The sequence below is a fragment of the Akebia trifoliata genome, chromosome 1 (genome assembly GCF_017979445.1).
Source record: "Akebia trifoliata isolate Shusen 1 chromosome 1, ASM1797944v1, whole genome shotgun sequence".
In the NCBI taxonomy this organism is placed as follows: Eukaryota; Viridiplantae; Streptophyta; class Magnoliopsida; order Ranunculales; family Lardizabalaceae; genus Akebia; species Akebia trifoliata.
Genome location: NC_141375.1, coordinates 2,486,914 through 2,509,286, shown reverse-complemented (window position 1 = coordinate 2,509,286; position 22,373 = coordinate 2,486,914). Strand labels below are relative to the sequence as shown.

General features: G+C 33.9%; 1 long non-coding RNA gene across 1 annotated transcript; it reads right to left on the bottom strand.

Moving 5' to 3' along the window:
- Positions 1-11,041: 11,041 nt before the first annotated feature.
- On the bottom strand, positions 11,042-22,039 carry LOC147410355 (uncharacterized). The gene is made up of 3 exons (XR_015176438.1): positions 21,767-22,039; positions 11,865-11,939; positions 11,042-11,739 (listed from the first exon to the last, which is right to left on the bottom strand). It is a non-coding gene; the product is annotated as an uncharacterized LOC147410355 (long non-coding RNA).
- Between the last annotated feature and the right edge of the window lie 334 nt (positions 22,040-22,373).

The window sequence follows — 22,373 nt, the reverse complement described above, 5'->3', positions numbered from 1 at the left end:
TACAGCACCATATCATTGTGTGGATGAGGATCAATGATCCATCATTATTGTGTCAGAAGTTGTCTCAGTGAGGTTCTCGTTCTTTCTATTGAAAAACATGGGCTTGACTTACGTATAACGTCTAACTTTCAAAATTTAGGAAGCTTTTAAATCTTTGTGAGGGTAGTTGGGCTCACCTTGCCATTAAAAAAAAAACGTGATCAGATGTCATAGGGCTGGAGAGGAAATTTTTATTATGAACTTAGAAGAAAAAAAAAAAAAAAAAAAAAAAAAATCTTAGAAAAATTTATTTTATAATATTAAATTTGAGATTAAGGAAGTTGACAATTTTCAATTTTAATTTTAATTTTAGAATTAAGTAAGCCGTTCATTTTCAAAATCTTAGATCAAGGTCAAAATAATTATTTTGTTGAATTTCTTTTTTCTAGATATGATTTTTTTTCCTATAAATCTAGAAAATTGTGTGAGATTTAATTTAGTAACCCATTTAATCTCAATAACCCTTAGTAAGATTTCAAATCTTAAGTTGGTAAAATCTTAAGTTGGTAAGGAAAAGGTTTCTTTTAATGTTTCGGACTCCACACGTTGAGTAACATTATATTCACGTGGGGATTGTAGAGTTCTCATATCCCTTGCAAACTTGACATTTGATAGTAATTTACAAAATTACCCTTATAATATGGGGTTTTGTTAACGTGTGCCCAAAGGGGGTGTATGTTAAGTTCAATAAATGCACTTTGAAAATTGGAATCTAAAGGTATTTTAGGAAAAAATATTTTTTAAAGGGTATTTTTCAATTAAAAAAAAAATCTAATTTTGAAAATATAAGTATTGCTAGAACTACTTTTTGAAGTATTGTCTAAAGTAGTTGGAAACGTATTGTGCGTTTGGATGTAGGTTCTAAGAAGTACTGTCAGAAGTAATTGTGACAGAATTTTTAATCTGGTTAACATAATTATTGTAGGATAATTATAAAACCCCCCACAAATTAATAAGGGCAATGTACACCGTAGCTAAATTGTTTTGTTTTATATGAGTTAAAAATTGCGAAATAAGTTGATATTTGGTGAAGATGACTTGTATGATGAGGAAATCATCCTCATTAAAAATCAGCCCATTCTGAAACTTCTAATCCCATTAAAACAAGTTCAAGAACCATAAATAGTCCAATTTTTTTTTTTTTTTTTGTAAACTAGTTTTGATAGGGTTAGAAATTTTAGAATGAGCAGATTTTTGGTGAAGATGATCTCCTCATCATAGAGATCAGTCTCACTAAAAATCAGCTCATTCTGAAACTTTTTACCCAAATAAGACAAAACAATTCGATTATGGTGTGAGTTGCCCTTATTAATTCATGGGGTGCTTTTACAATTACCTACCACATGAACACGTGCATTATGGGTATATGCAATTTAATAAATTTTCCATATAAGACTTTATACAATAGATCATTGGGATCATGTGAAATTTCGGGTTGACTTTTTTGTGAGAAAAAAAATCTATCCAAGTTGAATTTAATGTATCAAATGTTGTATTAGAGATATTTTAATAAAATAAAATTTAAAAATAAATAAATATTTTTTCTATATTTATTTGAAATAATTTTTTCTTTCTTTACCTTTTTATTAATGCGAAAGTACAATTTATACTTATGGAGAAAGAGTATGATGATGATAACTCAATTCACAAGTTAATTTCTCTTTGTTTTTCTTTTGTGAACTTTAGTCCCGCATCCATTACATAAGAGAACACAATTCTCTTTTTAAAAGAAAAAGTTGAGCCATTGGGTTGAGCCCCAAGCGATACCCAAAATTTTCTTCCAAGGGGGATCAAAATTAATTTCTTTGAACCATTTATAAGACAATCATTAGGGAATTTAATATCTAATGACCGTCTAGGCAGTCTATAGTTTCTATTTATATGGTCTTTAAGACCATTGATGAATGTATCAACAAAAATACTATTCTTCTTCCTCTTTACTGTTAACAAAATAATATTCTTTTTTGTTTTTATTTATAATTTTTTTCTTTTCTGTTTTTGTTGTTAGTTTCTTCCAGGCAAAGAATTTTGGGTGTGGATTGTTTGTTACCTGTCTAAGGTGCAGTAGAAAAAAGACCTTTGGTTGATATCGAGCTATTGTATCTTAGGGGCATTGTGCCAACATTTTGTCTGCACTTTTTGGATCCTTGTAGAGGTGTGAAACACCTTAAAGAAAACGATTGAGTTCGTGCCTCGGTTCGATTAAACTATTCTCTTCTTGCAGGTTAGACCACAAAGTAGCAAAAGTTTCTAATTTTTTTAAAGCATTGATCTAGGTATTTTCACAATTATTCAATTTATTACTGTCGATGTTTCAATAATCCACAACAATTTTTAAGGGGATTTCGAATTGCAACTATAATAATCGACTCCACTGAACTGCACAATTTTGTCTCCTCGAATAACAATAAATCAATTTGGTTTGAAGGGAATCACTATAAGAGGTGAAAAAAAAAATGTTCTTTTATCTAATAACTATGAGAGTTGCTTTTGTGTTGGAAGATGAACTAGTAAAAAAAGGGGAATATGAACTTGCCAGAACATCAATTTCTCGAAAATGGAAAGAGACTGATTTTTGTTGTATAAACTACCTTCTAAATGGTTTTACAAACTATCTCTATGACGATTATGTTGTTTATAAAACTTCTCGGGAAATATCTAATGCACTTAAGAAAAAAGACGATCCAGAAGAGGTTGGATAAAAAAAAATTCATAGTTAGCTAATATCTGAAATTTCAGATGGTGGATGAAAATCCATTGTGTCACAGTCTTAGGAATTGCAAAAAATAACCCATGAAATCTTATTAGAAGGAATCATAATCGATGAATAATTTCAAGTTGTTGCACTCATTAATAAATTACCGACTTCTTGGAAAGATTTCAAGAGCACTCTTTGACATAAATCGAAAGAGTTTTCCATGGAGGGTTATTGTTTGATTTTGAATTGAAGAAGAAGCCCATCGCCAAGATTAGAAGGAAAAACATGAATACTCTGTCAAGGTTAATTAGGTGTTTGAGAAGCAAGTCAATTCTAAGATTGATTTAAAATCGAATAAGAAAATAATGAAAAATAAAAAAGTTCACAAAGAGAAATCTACCCAAAATTATTATAAAAGTAAGGTGTTGTTTATTAAACTGAAAAAATAAGTGCTGAATAGCATTAAACGCTGAAACTTATAAGCGTTGAATTTAAGTGCTAAAAAAGTTGTTTGTTTAGATGCTGAATCATGTTTGTTACACATTGCTGAAGCTGGTAAATTGTATTTGTTACCCTTACAATCATATTATAAATTGTTTCCATGTTTCAAATGCCTATTTCTTATCAAACATAATAAAATATATTATTTCTTATAAAATTAAAATACAATTTATTTTTAAATGATAAATAATACTCAAATCTGCAATTTATAAATAATAATTTCTATTTATAAAAGTCAGAAATTTCAAATTAAAAATAATAATGTCATACAAGTCACCAAAATTTGAAATCAACATTAAAAGAACTTAATTTTTGATGAATAATTTTCGATGGAAATAAAGCATATATAATTATAAAAGCACCCTATGAATTAATAAGGGCAACTCACACCACAGCCAATTTTTTTTGTTTTATATGTGGTTAAAATTTTTGGAATGAGCAAATTTTTAGTGAGGATGGTCTATATGGTCTAGAGATCGTCCTCACCAAAAATTAGTCCATTTTGAAACTTCTAACTCATCAAAAATAGTTTTAAAAAAAGGGACGATTTACGATTTTTGATTTTGTTTTGATAGCGTTAGAAGTTTCAGGATGTGCTGATTTTTGGTGATGATGATCTTCTCATTGTAGAGATCATCCTCATCAAAAATCAACTTATTCCAAAACTTTTAACCCATATAAGACAAAATAATTTAGCCATGGTATGGGTTTATTAATTTGTAGGGTGCTTAGATACTAATGAGGAGATTATCCTCGCCAAAAATCAACTCATTCCAAAACTCTTAACCCATATAAGACAAAATAATTTAGCCATGGTGTGGGTTTATTAATTTGTGGGGTGCTAATATACTTATCTATGGGATATAAGAGGTAATATCCTTTTAAGAAAAAGGGTATACTTGTCCATGCTCAAAAAACCGAAGGGCATACTTGTCCATATCGAAAAAAACGAAGTGCTTACCGTTTCAACACTTTTTTTTAGCATCAAAATAGTGCTAAATTTTTTTCACTTATTTTCAGCAATAAACGCTGAAAAATAGCGCAAACAAACATTGCCTAAGCCAATGACTTATTATAAAAGAGAAATCTTATTATAAAAGATTGGCTAAGGACTACAGTTAGGTAGTTTGCTTTGCTTGTAACAAGACCAAACATTTGGTGAGAAATTGTTGAAGTCATTAAACTGATTAGCAAGTTAATATGGTTGAAGAACCACTTGTGGCTATGATAACTGAGGTACATATGCTCAGTGGATCTGAATAGTACTAGGTAGACCTTGGTGCTTCTAGACAGTCATGTTTTGACAAAAATTGGCTAAAGACTTATTCCTCAACTGATGACAAGAAAGTTCTCTAGGGAGACTCTCATACTACCAAGGTTCATGGTATTGGGGATGTTGAGTTGATGAAATTTACCTCAGGAAAGACTGTTATTTTGAAGGATGTTCTTCATACCCCAAAGATTATGAAGAATTTAGTTTTAGGTTTCCTTTTTAACAAGGTTTAAAACCCATAGGTTTCAAATGGGTTTTAAAGAAAAAAACGTGAACGAGATGGGTCTGTTGATGAATACAAGGTTAGGTTTGTAGCTAAAGTTCATGGTATGGGACCTACAACACCATATCATTGTGTGGTTGCGGATCAATGATCCATCATAATTGTGTCAGAAGTTGGACCAGTGAGGTTCTCGTCCTTTCTATTAAAAACATGGGAATTTAGTAAGATTTTGAAGTCATACTGATTAAGGGGTGTTGAGTAACTTGTGACATAGAAAAAACGTGATTAGATGCCATAGGGTTTGGAGAGGAAATTCTTTTTTATGAACTTTAAAAAAAAAATGAAAAAAATTCTTAGAAAAGTTTATTTTACAATATTAAATTTGGGAGTTAAGGAAGCTGATAATGTTCAATTTTAATTTTAAATTATGGAGTTAAGTAAGCCGTCCATTTTCAAAATCTTGGATCAAGGACAAAAAAATTATTTTGTTGAATTTCTTGTCTCTAGATATGATTTTTTTTCCTATAAATCTAGAGAACGGTGGTGTTAGATTTAATTTAGCAACCCATTTAATCTCAATGCCCTTAGTAAGATTTCAAATCTTACTAAGTAATAAGGAAAGGGTTTCTCTTAATGTTCCTAACTACGCACGGTGAGTAACATTATATTCACGTGGGGATTGTAAAGAGTTCTCATGTCCCGTGCCAACCTGTCATTTGATAGCAATTTACAAAATTACCCTTATAATATGGGATTTTGTTAACGTGTACCCTAAGGGGGTGTACGTTACGTTCAATAAATACATTTTGAAAATCTAAATCTAAAGATATTTTAGGAAAAAATAATTTTTAAAGGGCATTTTAAGTAAAAAAAAAATCTAATTTTAAAAACATAAGTATTGCTAGAACTATTTTTTGAAGTAAAGTCTAAAGTAGTTGGAAACGTGTTATGCGTTTAAATGTAGGTTTTAAGTACTGTCAAAAGTACTTGTGACAGAGTTTTCAATCTGGTTAACACAATTATTGTAGGCCCCCCCCCCTCCCCCTCCCCCCCCCCTCCCCCTCCAAATTAATAAGGGCAATGTACACTGTAGTCAAATTGTTTTGTTTTATATGAGTTAAATTTTTTGAAATGAGTTGATTTTTGGTGCAGATGATCTTTATGATGAGGAAATCAACATCATTCAAAATCAGCCCATTCCAAAACTTCTAATCCCATTAAAACAAGTTCAAGAAACATAAATCATCCAATTTTTTTTTTTTTTTGTAAACTAATTTTGATAGGGTTAGAAGTTTTAAAATGAGTAGATTTTTGGTGAAGATGATCTTCTCATCATAGAGATCTCGCTAAAAATCAGCTCATTCTATAACTTTTTACCTAAATAAGACAAAACAATTCGATTATGGTGTGGGTTGCCCTTATTAATTCATAGGGTACTTTTACAATTACCCATCACAGAAGAACCAATCACATGAACACGTGCGTTATGGTCATATGCAATTTAATAAATGTCCCATATAAGACTTTATGCGATAAATCATTGGGATCATGTGAAATCTTGGATTGACTTCCTTGTGAGAAAAAAAATCTATCCAAGTTAAATTTAATGTATCAAATGTTGTACCAGAGATATTTTAATAAAATAAAATTAAGAAAAAAGTAAATATTTTTTCTATTTGAATTAATTTTTTCTTTCTTTCTCTATTAATGAGAAAGTATAATATATACTTATGGAGAAAGAGAATGATGATGACAACTCAATTCACAAGTTAACTTCTCTTTGTTTTTCTTTTGTTTAGTCCCAAATCCATTATAAAATAGAATACAAGTCTCTTTTTAAAAGAAAGAGTAGAGCCATTGCGTTGGGCCCCAAGCAATACCCAAGTTTTTCTCCCAAGGGGGAAAACTCTATGCTGAGTCAACTCAATAAAACACACAGGATTGCTCTAAGTTGGGGCAATGTGGTGTTTTTAATAAAAAAAGTCCTATCTTTTTATTATAAATTTAATTCAGATTAATTTAATTAATTTTAATTATCAAAATTACTTTCTTTGAGCCGTTTATAAGATGTTCAGTAGGGAATTTAATATCTAATGACCGTCTAGGCAGTCTATAGTTTATATTTATATGGTCTTTAATACCATTGATGAATGTATCAACGAAAATACTATTCTTTTACTATTAACAAAATAACATTCTTCTCTGTTTCTGTTCACAATTTTTTCCTTTTCTGTTTTTGTTGTTAGTTTCTTCTAGGCAAAGAATTTTGGGTGTGGATTGTTCAGTACCTGTCTAAGGTGTATAAGACAAAAGACCTTTGGTTGATATCGAAACACCTTAAAGAACACGACTGAGTCCGTGCCTTAGTTTGGTTCAACCGTTCTCTTCTTGCAGGTTAAATCACAAAATAGCAAAAGTTTCTAGTTCTTTTAAAGCATTGATCTTGGTATTTTTACACAATTATTTGATTTATTATTGCTGATATTTCAATAATCCACAACAATTTTTAAGGTGATTTCAAATTGCAACTCTAATAATTGGCTCCACTGAACTCAATAATTTTGTCTCCTTGGATAACAATAAATAATTTTGGTTTGAAGGGAATCACTATAAGAGGTGAAAACAAAAAATGTTCTTTTATCTAATAACTATGAGAGTTGCATTTGTGCTGGAAGATGAACTAGTAAAAAAAAAAGGGAATATGAACTTGCCAGAACATTGGTTTCCCGAAAATGGAAAGAGACTGATTTTTGGTGCATAAACTACCTTCTAAATGGTTTAACAAACAATCTCTATGACGATTATGCTGTTTATAAAACTTCTAGGGAATTATCTGATGCGATTAAGAAAAAAGACGATACAGAAGAGGCCGGATAAAAAAAAATTCATAGTTTGCAGTTATCTGAAATTTCATATGGTGGATGAAAAATCTGTCGTGTCAGTCTCAGGAATTGGAAAAAATAACCCATGAAATCTTATTAGAAGGAATGATAATCGATGAATAATTTCAAGTTACTGCACTCATTGATAAATTACCGACTTCTTGGAAAGATTTCAAGAACACTCTTTGACATAAATCGAAAGAGTTTTCCACGGAGAGTTATTGTTCGACTCTACATTGAAGAAGAAGTCCATCGCCAAGATCAGAAGGAAGAGCATGAATATTCTATCAAGGTAAATTAGGTGTTTGAGAAGCAAGTCAAGTCTAAGATTTATTTAAAATTGAATAAGAAAATTATGAAAAATAAAACGGTTCAAAAAGACATATCTACCCAGAAGATTGGCCAAGGACTACAGTTAGGTAGTTTGCTATGCTTGTAATAAGATCGGACATTTGGCGAGAAAATTGCCGAAATCATTAAACTAATTAGCAAGTTAATATGGTTGAAGAATCACTTGTGGCTATGATAACTGAGGTACAGGTGCTCAGTAGATCCAAAGGGTAGTAGGCAGACACTGGTGCTTCTCGACACATGTGCTTTGACAAAAATTGTCTTAAGACTTATTCCTCAACTGATGGTAAGAAAGTTATCTTGGGAGACTTTCATATTACCGAGGTTCATGGTATTGGGGATGGTGAGTTGATGAAATTTACCTCAGGGAAGCCTGTTATTCTAAAGGATGTTCTTCATACCCAAAAGACGATGAAGAATTTAGTTTCAAGTTTCTTTTTAAACATGGTTGGTTTTGAACAAACCATAGGGTCACATCAATATGTAATCATAAAGAATGATTTTTTATGGGGAAGGGCTTGTGATGGTATGTTTAAGTTAAATGTAGCTAATCCTAATATAACATATTTTTCTACTTATATTGTCTCTTCTGTGAATGCGTGGCACACTAGACATTGTCATATTAACAAGAAATATGTTAAAAACATGAGTGTCCTAGGTCGAATTCCATCATTAAACAATGGTACATTTGAAAAATGCGAGTCATGTAATCAAGTCAAAATAACATGGTCCGATCCTCACACAAAAGTGTAAAAGAAACATTAATCTCTTAGAACTAGTTCATCTTGACATTTGCAAGGTGGTAGGAATTCTTACTCATGGGGGTAAAAGACATCTCATAACATTTATAAATGTTTTCTCATAATACACTTGTCTATTTAATGTAACATAAAAGTTGGTCTCGGTGGTTGTTGAGATGATTCAAAATATTGAGATTAAATGTTTTTCAGTTCATGTAAGAGTTTTGCTTCTTGTTATTGTGTTGTAACAACTTGATTGGGTATTGTAGATGACAAAGATCAAGGTAGTTCTTGACCAAGAAACCTGGGTTGCAGTTGATGTCCCTGATGAATTTCAGGCCATTGTATCATTTCTAATCCCTTGATTCTAGTCTATCCTTTGATTGTTTTAAATCGTTGTTATCTTTCTTGATTTTGGATATTGGATAATGAATTTGCATGGCTCATTTATAATTTTTGATACATCACAACTACTAGGATAATATATTTGTATATGCTAAATTTTGTCTAAACTTCACTCACTTTGTGTAGTTGTGGCTGGATTGGCACCAGAAATGATCACATTTTGATGCTTGTCAATATGATTTTAAGATGAGGGAATTGTGAGTTCTTTTGCATTGATTTGTTCTTTCTCCATTTTCTATTGAAGCATTGACTATGTTTGGATATTGTATTTAATATTTATTTTTGTTCTTATGGATTTTGCAAGAGAACCTCTTAAGAGGCATTTATGCCATGGGTTTGCAGACTCACATTTGTGCATTTATGCCATGGGTTTGTAGACTCATGTATTGCTTCTTTCTCAGGGTCTAACTCTTTCACGGTCCTCCATTCCGATTAGTCTCTCTTTCACTAAGGATCGAGTTGAAGCCACTTGAGGTATTTCTTATGTCCATAAATACTTAAAATATTTCTATGCATAAGTTTCCCCTTTAGATTTCTTACTGAAATCTTAGAATGGTCATAATATGATTCAAGGTTTGCTGTACATGCTAGGCCTTGAGGTATCAACGCTTCCGAGTCACTTGGCTTAGGTATGTACAAAATATTTATGTGCATATTTTTTTTTGCCTTTAGGTAACTACTACAAGGTTCTTATACACACAGATTGATCTTTGGACATTTGGAAGTCTACCAAATTTGAAGGTGCATGTAATTTCTTCTATTGTATTGTTTGGCTTCTTTAATAGTAGTCAAATTAGATCTATGGATGCATAAAAGGAGTTAGATAGGTAATGTGTTCTACTTGATAAACCTCGTGTTAGTTTGGATAGATTTTTAATTTGTTGGGGTTGGTTTTAAATGCAGGTTTCCACTTGAAATGTGAATTCTTCTATTAACTTCCTTTTCTTCTCTTCGGAAACCCATATTCTTGTTTGCCGTACTTTGTTTATATAATTATCATTCTTCTTAAAATAAAGTTAAGTGTACTTTATGGTTCATGCTTTATTCCATTTGGTTTTATGTTTGTTCTTGTATATTCATGGGTTTTTAATGTTCCATTTTTTTCATAAAAATGTCTTTTTGGTGTGTTCAATTAGCTTCTCAGGTATTTCTAAATGTGTTATTCATTGAATTTCTCTCTTTTGATTGTTGTTTGTTTGCATCTTGTAATTGTATCTTCTTTTTCAAAACCATTTTCTTGAGAGTTTTTGCTCCATTGACATAGGAACTTTGAGAAACCAATTATCCTACGTGAAAACAAGGAAAAAGGAAGTGGTGGTTGTGTTTGATTTTCAAGAAGACCTGTTAGCTGTAGAAGTAGTCACTTGCTCATGCTTGATTTTAAAGAAGAGTTCTTCCATAGAGGTTTGTCATATTCTTAGTGCCTTTGACTAAAATTTTCATGCAATGTTTTTTGTATTACTTTTTATTTTAGATACATATGTGTTTCGTAATTTCCTGAATAGAATGGAAACCAACATGTCTGGGTTAGTGGCATATTCACTACGTTATATTTCACAAAAAACGACGGGCCAAAGCTGTCGTTTTTTAAGAACAATGATAGCCCTTACCGTTGCAAGAGCAGTTGTAAATAACGATGTCGTTTTTAGTGAACGACGGTTAGCACGTGTCAACAAAGGATTGTAAAAAATGACGGTCATGATCGATCAAAATAAAACGATGGCTCAAACCCGTCATTTTTTTTGTCGAATTTAAATTTAATTAATAGATATAAACGACGGCTTAAAGCCGTCGTTTTTGTGTCAAACTTTTTTTATTTTTATTTAACCACTTTTGTTTGTCATTTTTAATATTTTTCACCTAAAAAGAAAATGACAATTTTCATTTGACAAAAAATTGAAATCTAACAAAATAAATAAATACACCAAATAAACAAAAATTTACATTTTTCAAATGGAAACCATTTTCCTTCAAATTTTACATGTGCAATCATAATCCAACATGACCCGTTTTCATGGTGTTGATTTTAATCCACATCCCAATGTTTAAAATAGTTTTTCAAAAAATATCTTCTACCAACTTCACTTCACTTGACTTGTAGAAATCAAAACCAACATCTGTCTTTCTCGATTCTTGGAAGAATGACGTAGCGATTCTTAAGGATAACATACATTCCTACTTCTTACGACATATTGCCGAATCTGTGGTTGAAAAATTAAAAAACATTGTCTGATATATAGTAGTGACACCGACTATCTAAAGCAATTCAAGTAATTATGCAAGAAATATGAATATACCAAATTACAAAATAAAAGAGTTCTCATAACTATCATTGTCAAACATTTAATTATTTAATTATAATTTTTTATGTTTAGTGTCTATCTACAATATAAAGCAAGAAAAGTACCTCTGTTCAGTAAATTTTTTTTCGAAATTTGGGCCAATCAATAATATCACCGCATGTCATTCATCTTTTACACCGCTTCTGTCAACTTATCCACTCTATTATGAAGGATTGTCGTCTCATATGCCAATGCTTGCTTGTAAGGAATTGAAGCACGCACGGAAGTCTTGGAAACACCTGAACCCATTCCCCGAACATGACCCCGACTATCAGGACCACAAACCTGTACAAAAAGTGTATAATATCAATACCTACTAACAATATGATATCATATTTACTAATATCAATGCTTACTATATAACATTATATCATAATTACAAAATATCCTAATTAAAATAATGCACATACCACAGCCAAGGGGTCATGGTCTAGATTGTTATGTTTATTAGAAGGGTCATTAGCAATCATTCTATTGATGGCCTCCTGCAAAACAAATAATAATTAAGAAATATAAATCATGACATGAGAAGACAATATATTTATATGAAACAAGGACAAGAAAATATCAAAGGCCACATTTGATCTCAGAATCACCTACAAGAGACATATTTCTATATCCAGTTAAAGAAACGCCGAAGTCACTAACCTAACCATTACTTAGTCAACTTAAAAAAAAAAATATTAAGTATTGCTTAATCAAATTCAAATGCAAAAATCCATTAGTCATTAACATGAATCACACAATTAGATACATATAAATACAAATCTCATAGACAAAATACTATCCAACTTCAAAAAACATGACAAAATAACTTCTACAGACTTGTGAAGTGTCCAATAAATATATTCATGTGAACTCTTGCATGATCTTTCAACAGTTACAGACATCTGGATCTGCCAAGCCTGTAGTACCAATTCAACAGTTAGGTGTTTCATAGAAGCACCTTTTTTTAATTAAATCCTTGGGCACACTTTTTCATACCTATTCATCTTTCCAAGGACCACAGACACAAGGGCCCATCATTTTCTGGAACTTCTGCACCCAATGGACCACATAATGAGTTTAAAGTGTGTGGTTAGGGATTTTCCACACTTAGGAAATCCAGCCATATAGGCTAAATGCCTTCCATCTTTGAGCTTTATCCTCGGTGCCGTAACAGGTGGGCCACCAGGGGAACCACAAATCTTGGGTGGTTGAGGTTGGATGGCCTGGTAAGCCCATGCCAGAAATCCCAACAAGATCACTAATATCGTCTTAAACATCCCTGAAAATATTGAACTTCAATATTGATTTTCTCAAATCAGCTTTCAATAACAGGTTAAATCATGAACCTCTATGGTTGAACTAGTCCAAGAAACTGTAACCATTACCTGAGCTCTCACAGTAAGCATATTGCCCTTTATTTTACCACAAAACTAATTCTCATCAATGGAGAATTTGAACATCAGAGACATCATCATCATAAGGTGAAAACTTCTCCTACAGCTCTAATAATTATAATCAGTAAAAATCCAGCTTGACTAAAGGAAGGGAAGACAACATCTGCCAAAAAAGGTAAAAAAAGTATTTCTCTGAATCAAGGGACCCAACCAACCCCATCTTGTCCTCCCACCTGAGAAATGTACAAATAGCCCAAACTATCATTGTTACCGATCTTTCCTAGAACTTACCTTGATGTTGGCATACATCAATGGAAACAAAATGTGGGGAAGATAAAAGGACAGCAAATAGATGCTCACCATTCATGTAAATTGAATTATTGAGACTTCAAATTTAAGAGATCCAAGAGAAATGTCAAAAAAAAAAAACATTATCTATATTATAAGCATTTAATATCTGATGAAAAACAGTTATGTTTACATCATTTCTCAACAGCACTAGCTCAATCCTTAACCATAACCTGAGCTCTCATAGTAAGTGGTTTCACAGGAAGCTGAAACTGTTGGGTGAAATCTCAGGGGGCATTTTGTTCTTGATTCTAGAATCTGATTAGTTGTTTAGTTGGGAAATCAATAGTGTTTCTCCCAGGATCAGAATCAAACATCGGCTAAACATAACCAGAATCGGATACAAGACCTGTTTCTTGCAATTTTTTAATCTGTTTATTATGTTTTTAGCTCTTAAGTGTGTTTTTGCGCTGATATGCATATTGTATGTTGTATAACAGTTGCTGAAACTATCAGAAAATATGTGATCAGCACCAACAAATTTGTATTATTATAGCTTTTGAAATTAGTTTCATGGCAAAGTGTAGACCAATTAATTGTGTACTATAGAAAACAAGGATTTCAAGTTGAGAATTTGAGTAGGAGGTTAACTGTGTACTTTTTTACCATTATCCATTACACAGAATGAGATGTTTCAAATTTGATTTTACATGATTACTTTAACATGAAAAAGAAAAATCGTTAATAGCGGAAATGCAAAAAAATAAATATTGGGAGATTGTTCAATGAAAATCCTAAGGGAGTAATTACTTGCACACACCACTCTCACTAACTTATGAAGTGTGTACTTCAATATATCAAGAGCATATAGAAGTTGGGATAAAATTTTCCAATCAAAAGAATGTGTATCTAACATGTCATCAAACACATCAGCCCATAATGAATGGGAGGGAAGTGTGCTTGCTGAACAGATTAGAGAAAGCAAAGATAAAAGACTAACAGAGAACATAGGGTTTGGGGGGGCTGGGGTAGTGCCCACTTGCATTCATGAAATGAAATTACAATGGAAGAGTAACAAATACACACATATTACAACCCAAGCATACAAAATCAGAAATATATCTTTCCTCTGCCCTCCAAGAAGATCAAAATTAAAAAACAACACAAAGGATGGGGGGGGGGGGGTTAATAAATATAATGAAAAAGGTTATTTGGTGTAGAAGAATCCGGAAATCTGATTTCATAGAATCAAGAAAATAGGATATTCTTCTTGATTACTCTTAAACTTTCTAGAATATTCCTGTAATGTTCTACAATAGGATAATTGGTTTATTATTCTAGAATATTCTTGAAGTTCTAGATTATTCTTGTAATAGGATAGTTGGTCTATAAATACCACTATTGGAGCATTTGTATTGATCATCCAAGAATTCTCAATAAATTCAATTTTTCTACATGGTATCAGAGCACTAGGTTCTGATCTAGGGATTACCTATGGCGGGCCAAAATCCGTGGAAGACGGCTTTAACCGGTGCGACTAGCAAAGACTCAATGGTATCAGGGGAAAGCACCACAAGTCCGAACCTGAACTCCTCCATCTCATTTAGTGGTTCGGAAGGGTCCACGAATTCGTTCCAATTAAATATCCACCGTCTAAATGGAAAAAACTACACGGAATGGTCGCAAATCGTTCGTTTGATTTTGGAAGGCAAGGGGAAGCTTGGATATCTGACAGGAGAAGTGACAAAACCTGCCGATGTAGATTCGACTCTCAAGACCTGGAAATCAGAAAATTCTTTGATTATTGCGTGGTTGGTGAACTCAATGGAACCCGCAATTGGCAAGCCCTTCATGTTCCTGCCGACGGCCAAAGATGTTTGGGAAGCAGTCAGGGATACGTATTCCGATCTAGAAAATTCTTCGCAGATTTTTGGTTTAAAATCCAAACTTTGGCACGCGAAACAGGGTGATCGAGATGTAACCTCCTACTACAACGAGTTGATGACATTGTGGCAGGAGTTAGACCTCTGTTATGATGATGTCTGGGAGTGTGCGAATGATAGTGTCCGGTTCATGAAACGACAGGAGAATGATCGTGTATTTATGTTCTTGGCAGGACTTAACAAAGAATTAGACGAGGTGCGGGGCCGAATTTTAGGGAAAACTCCTCTGCCAACAATTCGTGAGGCCTTCTCAGATATTCGTAGAGAAGAAGCACGGCAGAGTGTGATGCTTAACAACAAATCGGTTCCTAGTACTATTAACTCGGAAGTAGAAAGTTCTGCCCTTGTAACTCGGGGTTTTCAGGAGGAGGTGAAGAAGGATGGTAAGCGTTCTGAACGGCCGTGGTGTGATCACTGCAAACGTCCGTGGCACACACGGGAAACCTGTTGGAAAATTCATGGCAAGCCTCAAAACTGGAAGAAGAAGTCTGGTGGAGAGGGGCGTGCACTTCAGGCTAGTGTCTCGGATCAAGAGCAGCAGTCTTCTTCAAGTTCGTTTCCTTTCACCAAGGAGCAGATAGACCAACTGTACAAGTTTCTCGAGTCTCAGAAAAATCCTTCTTGTTCTTTGGCTCAAAAAGGTAATTACCTGAAAACAGCTCTCATTGGTGTCAACCCTGATCGCACCTGGATCATCGATTCAGGTGCAACCGATCATATGACAGGGTTGTCAAATTTTTTTTCTTCGTATAATCCTTGTGCAGGTAACCAAAAAATTAAGATTGCAGATGGCTCTCTTTCAGCCATTGCAGGAAAAGGTTCTATTATAGTATCTCCATCACTCACTCTTCACGATGTTCTTCACGTTCCCAAACTTTCCTGTAATCTTTTGTCTGTCAGCAAGCTAGCCCGTGATCAAAATTGTCAAACTAATTTTTTTCCAACTCATTGTGTGTTCCAGGATTTGACCTCGGGGAGGATGATTGGCAGTGCTAAACAGAGTGGAGGACTCTACTTCCTTGATGATGGATCTGAATCGAGGCGACAATCTCAACAAATAAGTTCCTGCTTTGAATCTATTTCTGTTTCCAATAATAATATTATGTTATGGCATTTAAGATTAGGTCATCCAAGTTTCAAATATTTAAAACATTTATTTCCTAAGTTGTTTGGCAATAAAGATCCATCTATGTTTCATTGTGAAATATGTGAATTTGCAAAACACCACCGTACATCTTTTCCTTCACAACCATATAAACCATCAAAACCTTTCACTATTATTCACAGTGATGTTTGGGGTCCTAATAAGATAAGTACACCTTCTAGCAAGAGATGGTTCATCACATTTACGGATGATCATACTCGACTCTGCTGGGTGTATTTATTGAAAGAAAAATCAGAGGCCGAACGCGTTTTTAAAAATTTTTACAATATGGTGCAGACTCAATTTCAAACTAACATACAAGTTTTCAGGAGTGATAATGGGAAAGAGTATTTTAACACGACCTTGGGAAATTTTTTTCTTGAAAAAGGAATAATTCATCACAGTTCTTGCATCGATACACCCCAACAGAATGGTGTTGCAGAAAGAAAAAATAAACATCTCTTGGAGGTGGCTCGTGCATTACTTTTTGCAACTAAAGTTCCCAAGTATCTATGGGGAGAAGCTGTTTTAACTGCTGCGTACTTAATAAACAGAATGCCCTCTAAAGTTTTACAATTTCGAACTCCTTTCCAAGTTTTCACAAATTGTTTTCCAACTACTAGACTTTCTGCTGATCTACCTCTAAAAATATTTGGTTGTACGGTTTTTGTTCATGAACATCGAAAAATTGGAAAACTTGAGCCCAGAGCTATAAAATGTGTCTTCATTGGTTACTCCCCAACTCAGAAAGGCTATAAATGTTTTGACCCGATATCCAAAAAATGTTTTGTCACAATGGATGTTACATTTTTTGAAAAACAACCATATTTTAAGGATATTCATCTTCAGGGGGAGATTTTTAAGGAAGATTCATTTAATTCGGGCCATGTTTTTCTCTCAGATGATGTGTTTCTCTCGCAAGAATCTGAGTCTAGTATTTCTGCACCTACAGTAAATGGCCAAGATTCATTCCTTGAAAATCCTCCTATTATGAGTGATGTTTCCCCTGAGTCTAGACCTACATTTGAAAAACAATCTAAAAATCAGAATTTTGAACAACAAATTTTGGAAACTGAAAATAAGGAACAACCTACTATAATGTCACAACATGATAATAGATTCAAGGATGGTGACCGAACTTGGAAAGGGATTGTTTACTTGAAGAAGAATCATAAGAAAAGGAAAGACGAATTGACTCTACAGCACAGCCATGATTCTGAACCAAGGACGAATCAACAATCTGAGTCTGTTACAGGTAATTCTCTTCCTCTTTCCAACAATCAGTCTAAGCCTTCTGATTTAGACATTCCTATAGCTCTTCGTAAAGGGATTAGATCTTATACTAGTCATCCACTGTCTAAATTTGTATCATACTCGAAATTGTCTTCATCTTTTGCTGCTTTTACCTCTCAATTGTCCAATGTAGAAATTCCTAATAGTGTACAGAAGGCTCTAAAGGTTCCAAAGTGGAAGAAAGCAGTACTTGAAGAGATGAAAGCTCTTGAGAAGAACAATACTTGGAGTGTTGAGGCATTGCCAGCTGGGAAGACCACTGTGGGTTGTAAATGGGTCTTTACTGTGAAGTACAACTCTGATGGTTCAATAGAAAGATACAAGGCTAGGTTGGTGGCAAAGGGATTCACCCAGACATATGGCATTGATTATTCTGAGACTTTTGCTCCTATTGCAAAATTAAACACGGTGAGAGTACTTTTATCTATTGCTGCTAATCTGGACTGGCCCTTACAACAACTAGATGTGAAGAATGCCTTCCTCAATGGTGACTTGGAGGAAGAAGTGTACATGGATAGTCCACCGGGCTTTGAGGAGAAGTTTGGCTCAAGAATATGCAAACTAAAAAAGTCCCTGTATGGTCTCAAACAGTCTCCAAGGGCTTGGTTTGAGAAGTTCACACAGTCTGTCAAAAAACAAGGATATTCTCAAGGACAAGCTGATCATACCTTGTTTTTCAAGTTCTCTTATGAAGGAAAGGTTGCTGTGCTAATAGTTTATGTTGATGATATTATTCTCATAGGTGATGATGTGATTGAAATAGAGAGATTGAAGAAGATCCTTGCTTTAGAATTCGAGATCAAGGATTTGGGAGCGCTAAGATATTTCCTTGGCATGGAAGTTGCTCGTTCAAGGAAAGGAATCGTTGTCTCTCAACGAAAGTATATTCTTGATCTTTTGAAGGAAACCGGGTTAAGTGGTTGTAGACCGACTGAGACTCCCATGGATCCCAATGTAAAGCTTTGGGAAGAGGGAAGTGTTCCTGTTGATACTGGTAGATACCAGAGATTGGTTGGAAAACTAATCTATTTATCTCATACTCGACCGGATATTGCCTTCTCTGTTAGTGTTGTTAGTCAATTTATGCACGCACCTTATGAAGAACACCTCGAGGCGGTCTACCGAATTTTGAGATATTTAAAGTCTACTCCTGGAAAAGGTCTGTTTTTCAAAAAGACAAATCAAAGAAGTGTTGAGGTATTTACTGATGCAGATTGGGCAGGTTCGGTGAATGACAGGAGATCTACTTCAGGGTATTGCACCTTTGTGTGGGGAAACTTGGTTACCTGGCGAAGCAAGAAGCAAAATGTTGTTGCCAGAAGTAGCGCAGAGGCTGAGTTTAGAGTAATGGCTCAAGGGATCTGTGAGGTATTGTGGATATACAGAATCCTCGAAGAACTCAAGATGACTGTAGAACTTCCTCTGAAGCTGTACTGCGACAACAAGGCTGCAATAAGTATTGCTCACAATCCTGTCCAGCATGATAGGACGAAGCACATTGAGATTGATCGACATTTCATTAAGGAAAAAATTGAAGCTGGAACTGTTTGCTTGCCGTTTGTGCCTTCTAGTCAGCAAACAGCTGACATCTTGACTAAGGGGCTTGCTAGACCTAACTTTGAACATCTGATAAGCAAGTTGGGCATGATTGACATCTATGCACCAATTTGAGGGGGAGTGTAGAAGAATCCGGAAATCTGATTTCATAGAATCAAGAAAATAGGATATTCTTCTTGATTACTCTTAAACTTTCTAGAATATTCCTGTAATGTTCTACAATAGGATAATTGGTTTATTATTCTAGAATATTCTTGAAGTTCTAGATTATTCTTGTAATAGGATAGTTGGTCTATAAATACCACTATTGGAGCATTTGTATTGATCATCCAAGAATTCTCAATAAATTCAATTTTTCTACATTTGGCTTAGCTGGCTAAGTGACTAGGAGAACTGTTGAACATGGTGTGCCACATGTATGCCCTTGAAAATACCATCTCCAGCTCTTGGTGGGTCCAGTTTTGGGTGGGAAGGTGTTGAAGGAACATCACCATCTCTTGGAAATCAAGCTTCAAGAGCTTATCTGACCACTGAAAAGAAGATGATGGTGGCATACAAAGCATTTTATCCTTGCCTAAAGGAGGCTTGGGGATTTTTTTTTCTATGGCTCCGAGAATTTTATCCTTACAACCCTCTCAAGCATTGGATCATGTTTTTGGCTGCCAGAAGTTGAGCCCAAGGACCCTAAGTGAGGCTGAAGTCCTTACTAAATTAGTAAGGTGAATCATTTTCAGCGAACAAACAATGAAGTGAGGTAAAGGGGATCGTATGTTTCTTATGCAAATTTAACAATCAAATAATAATACAATCCGACCAGTAATTAATTGGGATGGGACCTGTTTCACTTTAGACAGACATGATCCAATGATTGATATGGGCTAAAAAAATGGACAAATCTGACCATTAATGATTGCCTTCGAGATTCAATTATTAATGGATGGTGGCTTCACCACTACTAATAGTAGACTATACCATCCAATCCAAACAGGGACCATTGATAGCCATACTTGCCCTCATATTTAGCCATAGATTATATCCACTTTACAAAGTGGTCCAAACACTAGAAGAATTTTACACCTTATTTTATAATAACCATCTTATAAAAAGATTCAATGTCGATGCATCAATTTTCTTCTGTTAAAACTGATGGCTAATTGAATCAGTTTGAAGGATTTAAAGAGTTTCGGGTTTGAAAATTTTCCAGACGAAAGAGCAAAGAAACAAGTAGGCTCAGCAATTTTGGGCTCAACTAATGGTAAAAGCATTAAATGTTATTTTAAGAAATAGAAGGATATCCTTCTACTTCTTTTAATTTTGGGCTCATCCTGACATCAGACCTGTCACTTGTTTCTTAGAATTATTGAGAAGAAAAGTTGTGTATCTCAAGACTATATAATATATATCATTTAGATTCTCTACAAGCCCTTTCCCCTCTAGATTTTATGGCTGGGGTGATGTTAAATCCAAATAGAAATCCACAGCAGGTTGACTTACAATTTTTCCAGTATTTGAGCCCCATTGGCAAATGAGTCAGGCTGGGGTGACATAAAGGGAGACACAAGGATGACAAAAAAAACTCGTGGTGTCATGGACATTACCAAATCAGCCAATATGCATGGCTGGTGGACTGCCTACAGTATGAACCAAATTCCTTGCTTCTGCCCCTGTACATGATTAAATTAATTTGGTAACTAGCCGTGCTGTCCTCTAGCATGTGAGATTGGTTAAGTTTTGGTTGGATCTGAATATTGTTCATTGGAGTAGGTATGAACACACTTGCAATACCAATAGACATGGGTTTATACACAGATTTGGGCCTTAATTCTCAATCAATAAACAGAATAAATAAACTATACCTAGTTATGAAGCTAACTCACCGAGATTTCTAACATTGCTACAAACTGACCACAAAAATCAACCTAGTGCCTACTAGGTGTTGTTCTCATATTACATAATCAAATATCAAGTTAAATTACAATAATTAATCACCATATATTAAATTACAAGTAACCACATGTCTATATAACACAATCAAGGTTTGTATTCTTCTAAATATAAAAAGATTACACTCATGACTGCAAGTTAAGATTCATTAACCGATCAAAATTAATCTCATCTTCATTTGCATCCTCATTACGTGATACTTCATTGGTCAAATGATCACTACCATCTTTATCAAAATTAATCTCATCTTCATTTGCATCCTCATTTGCATCCTTATTTCTTCTAAAATAAATTAAAACTTTGTCATGCCATTTACATACAAATTCTGAACTTCTTATAAAATTATAAATCCAAATCACAATTAATTGAGGTGAACCAAATTCATAAAGAGGACCAGCTGTTGTTGACAAATAACATAGAGAAGCCTTAACAAAACAAGCCAAAACACAGGGAAAGGAGTAGAAGAAACACAAAATACCAACAAATCAACAATCGCAGAGATAGATCCCTCTTGAGAATCAAAACTAATCGGATTTCTGAAATTATTAAATTGTTTAATACTTCTAAAATTATTCTTAATGTCATTCGTCTCGACTTGAAACAGATCTTATTAGATCAGATTTACTTGAAAAAAATTCCATATACAGTGAATCCCAACCAGCCCCATCATCTCTTCCTCTTCTTAGGGTTACAAATACAACAACATGGAGAGAGAGAGAGAGAGAGAGAGAGAGAGAGAGAGAGAGAGAGAGAGAGACTACCTGGAAAGCTTGTGCCGGAATAGATGGTGTTGAACTTCGCCTGATTTCGTAATCCCTTTGGATTGCTGAAGACTCTCTGTTCGGATCGAGAGAGAAACGATTGTAAATCCGAAACGCTAAATCGCGAAAGTGGATACTGTGAGCGGAGATCGAAAATAAAAAAACCTAGAATCGTGAGAGAAGAAATCGAATCGAGTCTGAGATTTGAATTCTAGGGCTTTTTTTGGAGAAGAACATTCGAATCGGCTGCTGTTAAGGTTTTGAGTCTGAATTTTAATCGTTATAAATAATACTGTCAACATAATTTTTTTTAACGCCACACCATTTCGTGTTGCATTAGTAAAAATGGGTGCGGCAATAGTAACTCGCTTAGTTATTTAATGACGGATTAAGTTAATTGTTAATAATTGACAATTATAGACGTCGTTAAGGGTTAAACAACTAACAAAACCTGTCGTAAATAAACAATTACTTTCGTCCGTCATTTTTTCCACCTTACTTAGTCGTTTTTTCTTATTTGTGACGTAGTGATTAGAGTGTGTGGATAGTGCAAAAGGTCTTGTTCTATTTCTAGAAACAATCACCAATGATACAATTGTATTGTTTA